Source organism: Ursus arctos, unplaced genomic scaffold (assembly GCF_023065955.2).
Source record: "Ursus arctos isolate Adak ecotype North America unplaced genomic scaffold, UrsArc2.0 scaffold_16, whole genome shotgun sequence".
In the NCBI taxonomy this organism is placed as follows: Eukaryota; Metazoa; Chordata; class Mammalia; order Carnivora; family Ursidae; genus Ursus; species Ursus arctos.
The window spans coordinates 56,409,216-56,417,190 of NW_026622830.1; positions in this window are offsets into that span (position 1 = coordinate 56,409,216).

The following is a 7,975-nucleotide window of genomic DNA, read 5'->3' on the forward strand; positions in this document are numbered from 1 at the left end:
TGAGTGGACCTCAGCCTCCCCCGGTGAGTTTGCCCGTGAGGGGAGAATGAAGTCAGGACCCTCCACGTCAGCAAGCACCTCAGTAGCCGCAACAGCCCCTTCCTGCCTGAGGCTTCGGCCTCCCCTACTGTCTTCCGAGAGGGTGGTGCTGCAGGGTCCCGACCTGTAGCCAGTCCATCTGCCCCATGTCCTCCTTTCTCTGGACCCCAGAGCCTGGCCTAGATCCCAGGCCCACTATCTGTGTATGCACGGCCCCCTCATGGGTCCTGGCCATGGTGCAGCATGAGAAGGGATGGGAATCAAGTGCTCCTAAGAACCAGGGGCCTCATTCTGATGGACTTTGTCTGCTTTCCAGGGGAATGAGATCAACCACCAGAAAAGAAATAAGGTGAGCATATGTGGCGCTTCCCGCAGGGAAGGGTAGGGAGTGGGCCTCAGAGATGTCCCTGGGAAGAACATTGCTTGGCTCCATGCCCTCCACCTCACATTTCCTGGGATCCCTTGAGAAGAAAGCAGTGCAAGTCCCATCCCGTTAGGAGATGGGGACAGAGCATGGCATCCAGGAGAACTTCCCGGAGGAGGGGCTACTGATATTCACCTCTGAGAACAGGTGGAGACCAGATGAATCTCTAGGCAGGAGGGTGGCCATGTGTGCCAGGACCTGGGATAGGTCCCCGGTCCCGCTCCTCAACCGTCACCAGGTCCTGCAGCTCCCCCCCCACCCCAGGCTCCCTATGCATCCTGTGCTTCTCTGTCTGCTCAGGAATACCAAGTCATGACGGACATCATGCTGCTCCAGGTGGCTGCCGAGAATTACACCCTAGAGCCCGAGGATCCTTTTTGGGCCTGGTTCCAGGCTATGGAGCCGCTCAGCGAGGCTGAGAGGTGAGGCCCATCAGGAGCTGGGTCGGTGAGGTTCGGGGTGGACTCTTTCTGCTGGCCACTCCTGGGATCCTCCTTCCCTGGGCAGCCTCAGGCCTTGTTGCCGGGGCGCCAGACTCCAGCTGTGGGCAAACACTGGCAGGGACTCTTGAATGGAAGCTCCTGGGCAACTCACAGGTGTCCCTCTGTCCTTAGCTACACCCTGTCCTGCCAGCTGGAGCCCCGGTCCTAGCTGGTCAGCAGCACTCAAGAAGGAGGAGAACTGGCCGCAGTCAACCTCAGGGCTGTGCAAGTGTCCAGTGGCCCTGCAGGGATTCCTCAGCAGCTGCATCCTTGCGCCCATTTTCTCCACACCCCTTCCCCCCATCTATTTCCTTATGTAGGGGGCACCATTTAGTTGTTTTAAATAGTACCGTGATAGATTTGCATGTTAGGAGATTAAAGCCCTTGTTTTGTTTTAGAGCCCATGTGTGTGGTTTGGGTCTTTTACTTCCTGCAGTAATGGAAAACTTGCACAGACTCTCGTATTCGTTCCTGACCTAGGAAATCTTCCAGAGTCATCAGCTACTGTATGTGGGAGGAAGGAGAAGTGGCAACCCTTCTCCCTAGCCACTGGAGGGCACCCCAAAATCCCCCTTACTCAGAGCACGGGTCCATTTCAGTCAATGAATTTGGGCAAACAGCAGAGACAGCCCCTCAGAACTCCTGAGATTTAGAGGTTGCAGGGACTTTCCCAGGAATAGCAACAACCACTGAAAGTGGGAGTCTTTAAGACTTGTACGCCCCAGAACTCCTTCCTGCCCCAGGACTGGGGTTGCCTTTCTCCACTCTAAGGCCAGGAAGACTGTGTCCTGCTTCTTCCATTGAGATGCTTTTTTAGTTTTGTGTTTGGTTTTGGAACTTGTCGTATTGTAGTTCAATCTCTGGAACTGCATCAGCACCTAGTGGGGAAAAACACGGAAGGAGATCAAATCCTGCATGTGAAGGGGACAAAGGCAGAGGAAGATAATTTGCAGATGGACTCAGGGCAGGCAGGACTTTCCAGCCTCAGTCTCCCCGTTGGCCGTTTACCAAGTTTGGAATCTTTCTGGGATTCTTGTCAATGATCTCTGGATTCCCTTTCCTGCTTGTTTTGTGTGTTGGGAGAAGATGGGAGGGGTACCTTAAAGGGCACACCTGAGCCTGGTTCCATGAGCATCTATGCTGACCTAGGAGCCAGGATTTCCAGTCTTCGTGCATCTCCTTATGCAGTTCTTCTGAAGCAGCAGTTCCCTCCAGGCCCCAGGCTCTGCGTCCGATCCATGGTAGCCACTGTTCCCTGGCTGGCATCTGCTGGATCAGGGATGGGTTCTCTCTTGCCAGGATAATGGGAATTTTTTTTTAAATTTTTTTATTATGTTTTGTTATTCCCCATACAGTACATCATTAGTTTTTGATGTAGTGTTCCATGATTCATTGTTTGCGTATAACACCCAGTGCTCCATGCAATACGTGCCCTCCTTAATACCCAGCACCGGCCTAGCCCAATCCCCCACCCCCTCCCCTCTGAAACCCTCAGTTTGTTTCCCAGAGTCCATAGGGGAAGACTTTTTTAAACAAACCCAATTTGATGAGTTTTGACACGTGTATATACCCATGATAATGAACATAGTCATCATTCTCAAAAAATTCCCTGATGCCCTTACAATCCTTCCCTCCCCCAACCATCCCGTCACCAGGTAATCACTGGTCTACTTTCTGTCTGTCTGTGTTTGTTGGTTTATTTTTATGCAAGGGTGCTCTTTATTTTTTTATTTAAATCCAATTAATTAACATATAATGTATTATTTGTTTCAGAGGTAGAGGCCAGTGATTCATCAGTCTCATATAATACACAGTGCTCATTACATCACGTGCCCTCCTTAATGCCCAGCACCCGGTTACCCCATCCCCCACCACCTCCCCTCCAGCAACCCTCAGTTTGTTTCCTATGATTAAGAGCCTCTTATGGCCTGTCTCCCTCTCTCTCATCTTGTTGTATTTTTCCTCTCTTCCCCCATGATCCTCTGTTTTGTTTCTTTAATTCCACGTATGCATGAGATCATATAATTGTCTTTCTCTGATTAATTTATTTTGCTTAGCGTAATCCCTCCAGTTCCATCTACATCATTGCAAATGGCAAGATTTTATTGTTTTGATGGCTGAGTAGTATGCCATTATTCATACCACGTATATATATTCCATTCCATATATACCACATCTTTATCCATTCATCTGTCAATGGACATCTGGGCTCTTTCCATAGTTTGGCTGGTGTGGACATTGCTGCTATAAACATTGGGATGCAGGTGCCCCTTCGGGTCACTATATTTGTATCTTTGGGATAAATACCTAGTAGTGCAATTGCTGGGTCATAGGGAAGTTCTGTTTTTAACTTTTTGAGGAACCTCCAAATTCTTCTCCAGAATTAGGTACCAGTTTCCACTCCCGCCAACAGGGCAAGAGGGTTCCCCTTTCTCCTCATCCTTGCCAACATCTGTCATTTCCTGACTTGTTAATGAGGTGGTATCTCATTATGATTTTGATTTGTATTTCCCAAGTGATATGGAACATTTTTTCATGTGTCTGTTGTCCATTTGTATGTTTTCTTTGGAGAATGTCTATCCGCGTCTTCTGCCCGTTTCTTGCTTGGATTATTTATTCTTTGGGTGTTGAATTTGATAAGTTCTTTATAGATTTTGGATATTAGCCCTTTATCTGATTAAGACATTTGCAAATCTCTTCTCCCACTCCGTCGGTTGTCTCTTGGTTTTGTCGACTGTTTCCTTTGCTGTGCAAAAGCTTTTCATCTTGATGAAGTCCCAATAGTTCATTTTTGCCCTTGTTTCCCTTGCTTTCTGTCACTTTAGGTTAATGTTGCATCCCCTGGAATTTTATATACACGGAAACAGGATGGACAGTATGTCCAGTATGGTTTGTTTTACTCACCCTAATACTTTTCAGATTCACCTTTGTTGTGTGCACCAATAGTTTGTTACTTTCCATTGTTGAGGAATATTCCATTATATGGATATACTAAAATTTGTTTATCCATTCACCGGTTGATGAAAATTTCAGTTTTGTCCAGTTTGCTTTTCTACATTAAGCTGCTATGAGCATTCATGTTCACATCTTTGTATGGACATACGCTTTCATTTCTCTGGGAATGGAATACCTAGATCGAATGGGAAACACATAACTTTTTAAAAAACTGCCAAATTATTTTCCCAAGTGGTTTTACACTTCTATCAGCAGACAGGGCACGGGATGGGGCCACTTTGCCATCACAAGCGGGAAACTGTGAGACTGGACCCTAGAGCTTCAGGTGGGGAAGCAGCCTCGAGAGATGGGCCTTAGCCAGCCTGACCCGAAGTTCGATGAGTGAGTGAGTCTAGTCCTTTTTTTTTTTTTTAAGCTTTTATTTGTTTATTTGAGAGAGAAAGAGACAGAATGGGGAGAGGAAAGTGGAAGCTGGGAGAGAAAAAACAAAGCTGAGAAGATGGGAGAAGTGGGAAATCTCCAAGGGCAGTCTGCTCACCTTGCAGACACCGGAAAGCGGGCAGCCTTCTGTGCTGAGCACGACACAAAATCTGCAGAGAGAACACTGCTTTCGTGGGGATTTAATACTGATAATGACTTTTGTCCAGCCCACGATAGAAACAGGTCCAGGGGAGCCCCTGCAACTGCATTGTCTTTGCTAAACCAGGATGCCCTGCCTGTTCACCCTGGAGAGAAGGTGAGGGAGCCTCCTCTGGACTCAGAACTGGTCCTCCCCTCCCCCGCCCTGCCTTGGGAGGCTGAGGAGCTCAGTAACTGAGAGCACAACTTTGGAGCCACACGAGCTGGGTATGAATCCTTTCTCTGCCATTTACTTGCTGGGTAGACTTGAGCTGGGTAGTCATCACCTTCTGGCCTCAGTTTACCCATCTGGAAAATGCATTTAATAGCACTTATCTGATGAGTTGTGACAATGAAATGAGAGAACCAATGGTTTGGGGCAGAATTTCCCAGAAAATGTACATCTTTTCTTCTCTAGAGGCTGGTGCAGGTATGTGGGTGCTCTGGATGGAGGCTAACTTGAGCCCTAGCTGCAAGTTTTCCAGGCCAAACGGGCATTTCCGGTTAGGAAGATGGGAGTTTGTCCCCGTCCGGGACCTGCTGAGTGCTGTACAGGGAAAGGGTTTCCCCTCTGTGTGTTGGGGGGGGGGGGCGGGTTGTGAGTAATGGGAAGTGGGTGTGTGGCCCAGACCTGAGAGCAGTATCCCTGGAGAGCCCCACGGGTGAGGTCCTGGGGTCACTGCTATAGGCGGCTTAGCCCCTAGGGCTGAGCCTCTGGACAGGGCCTGGAAGAGGTCCAGCTAGTGTGCCCTGTATCCCAGACACCTGGAAAGCCATGGCGGGGCAAGGAGTGGGGAGATCTGTGTGAGCAGGTGAGCAGGAGTGGCTGGGGCACCCCTAGCTCCAGCTGAGGATGAAACCACACCTGGGGCAAATCGTTCACATGTCCCCTCAAAAGAGCTGCATCCACTGCAGGCACTACTGGGGGGCATGACCCTTCCCCCCACCCAGAGGAGTTAATAGTCCCACATTCCAACATCCCTACATTAAATTCCTGTGGGAAGTGAAATTTCAAACATATTGTAAAACGTCCATCAGCAGCCTAGTTCTGAAAGTCCAGAATGTTCCCTCCTGGGCAAGGTGAACATGGTGGTTGTGGCCCATCTTGCTTTTACGCTGGCCAGAGTTGAAGGAGGGAATCTGGCTTCTGGTCCCTCAAATTGTCCCTCCTTTGTTATGCTTCCCCTTTGAGCATCTTCCCTAGGGGTGCCCCCTGGCCCCTTCCCTTCTGCTCTTGCAGCCTCCCCCCTCCCCATTTCACTGATGAGGAAGTTTAGACTCAGAGAGGTAGAGCAGTCCCCTTAGGGCCACTGGGCTGTCACGTGGGGGAGCTGGGGTTTGAACCAGATTGGTCGGACTCCTCTCTCTGTTCTTCTGCAGGGTGTCCCTCTTCCCTGACCAGTCTCCTGGTTCTGACCACCTGAGGGCCAGCATCCCCGGAGGGCAGGTGGCACACCCATACCTCCCAGTGGCCCATCTTACTGGATCTTCGAGTGCCCCGGGCACCAGTTTCCTGGATCCCACTTTTTCTCATTCCAGTGTCTCTGTGTGGATCTGCAGGCTGGTCAGCGCCTTGATGTGGGTAATAATGTGGGCTTCGGTGTGTCCTTGGTGACACCAGCTTCTTACCGCCCACCCTCTTTACTGTGCACCCACCCCCAGTCTTAAAGTGTGCTTCTGTTTCCACTATGAGCAAGTCCCTCCTAGGGACAAGCCCTCATCAGACTAGGGAGGTGGGAGGGTGCTTTTCAAGGAGGAAGTGCTCCCAGGATGCAGCTGCTTTGCCAATACACAGGAAGCCCTTCCTGAATGCTTCCCACAAAAGGTCAGCGCTCAGCCTGTGTGGCGCAGTGCAGGAAAGGGAGAAGCCGCATGGTCTTGTGTGTTTTGTTTTTTTATGTGGGGTCTGAGTGTAGCAGAGGCTGCACAGGGAGAGGGAGGAGTGCATGCTTTGCAGTGGGACAGCCTGCAGCTTTGAGCTCCAGCCCTGCCACCTGTTCCATCGCTTGCATTTTTCCTTTGTCACGGTTTTCACAACAATAGAATGAAGATGATGTTAACATGCCCGTGCTGCAGGGCTGCTATGAGTTTTGGAGACTGTGGACACAGCATCTGACCCACAGAGCTGAGGAAAATCAGCTTTTATTAACACTGCACTCTGGGCGGTCCTTTGAATGATCGCCCCTCCATGATCAAGATGAACAGTAACCTGTACAGGAATGCTATTGCTACCCCATGATACTTATGGAGGGTATATTGTGCCAAGCACTCTGCCGAGTGTTTGACAGGAACAGTTCATTTTCTCCCCACAACAACCTAAGGTTATGGAGCTTCTCTGTAACCTCTATTAACAGATGAGCAAGGACGTTATGCCACCTGCTCAGTGTCTGACCCTGGGGAACAGTTGAACTGGAGCCTGGGTCTGCTTCACTGTTCATGGACTCCTGAACCTGAGCTCTTGGGCACCACAAAGTATGCTCAGGGGATGAGGAGGGTCTCTGCTGCACAACCTGCTGTTCATCTCCTCCGTCTACCTTTCGTCCTCTTTGTATCTGTTTGCATCACTTTTTGTCTTGCCCTTTCCTGATTTTCTGCTTTTATTAGGCAGAGGAATAATCAAAGCCGGCCTCCAGAACATCAGTTTTGAATGCATCATGATAAGGTTGAGGTCATCAAATGTGTCAGTTATCCATGGCTGTGTCACCACGCTAACATCTAGGGCTTAAAACCACAAGTATTTGATTTGCTCGTGATTCTCTGGTTGGCTGGTTGGGGCTGAGTGCATCTCCACAGTTGTGCTGGTCTGCCTGGGTCTCTGGTGGCCGCAGCTGGCTGACTACTTGGCTAGGGCTGGGTGGTCAAGCACAGCCTCACCCACGTGTCTGGCAGGTGGCAGCTTGTCAGCCAGGGAGGATCTGCACTCTTCTACGCAGCCTCCTCACCAGACCTGCTTGGACTTGTTTAGAATCAGGTGACAAGAAAGCCAGACCATCTCCTGCAGCTTCGGCTCAAAAGTCACACCACATCCCCTGTGACACATTTTCCTGGTCAAAGCAAGTTACAAGAGCCATCCGCATTCAAGGGGTGAATGACTGGATTCAATCTCCTGTGGGGAGCAGTGTCAACAAGTTGGTGGCCATTTTTAGTCTACCAAAGCGCCCCCACCGCCCTGCAAAGATCTCCTCACAATAATCCCCTTTGTCCCTCCACTCCCTTCCCTGACTCCCACTCCCTTCTTACACTTTAAATAACAGTTTCTTACTTCCCATCACCCAAAGCTGTACTCAGTTACTCCACAATATCTCATTATGTGTCAGGGACCCAGAAGTGAACAAAGTCCCTGCTTGAATGAATCTAACGTTCTGGGAGAGGGACACACAACCAAGAAATAAACAAGCACACAGTGTAGGGCTGTGGAGGACAACAGCTGCTTTGCAGAACAACAGAGCAGAGTCAG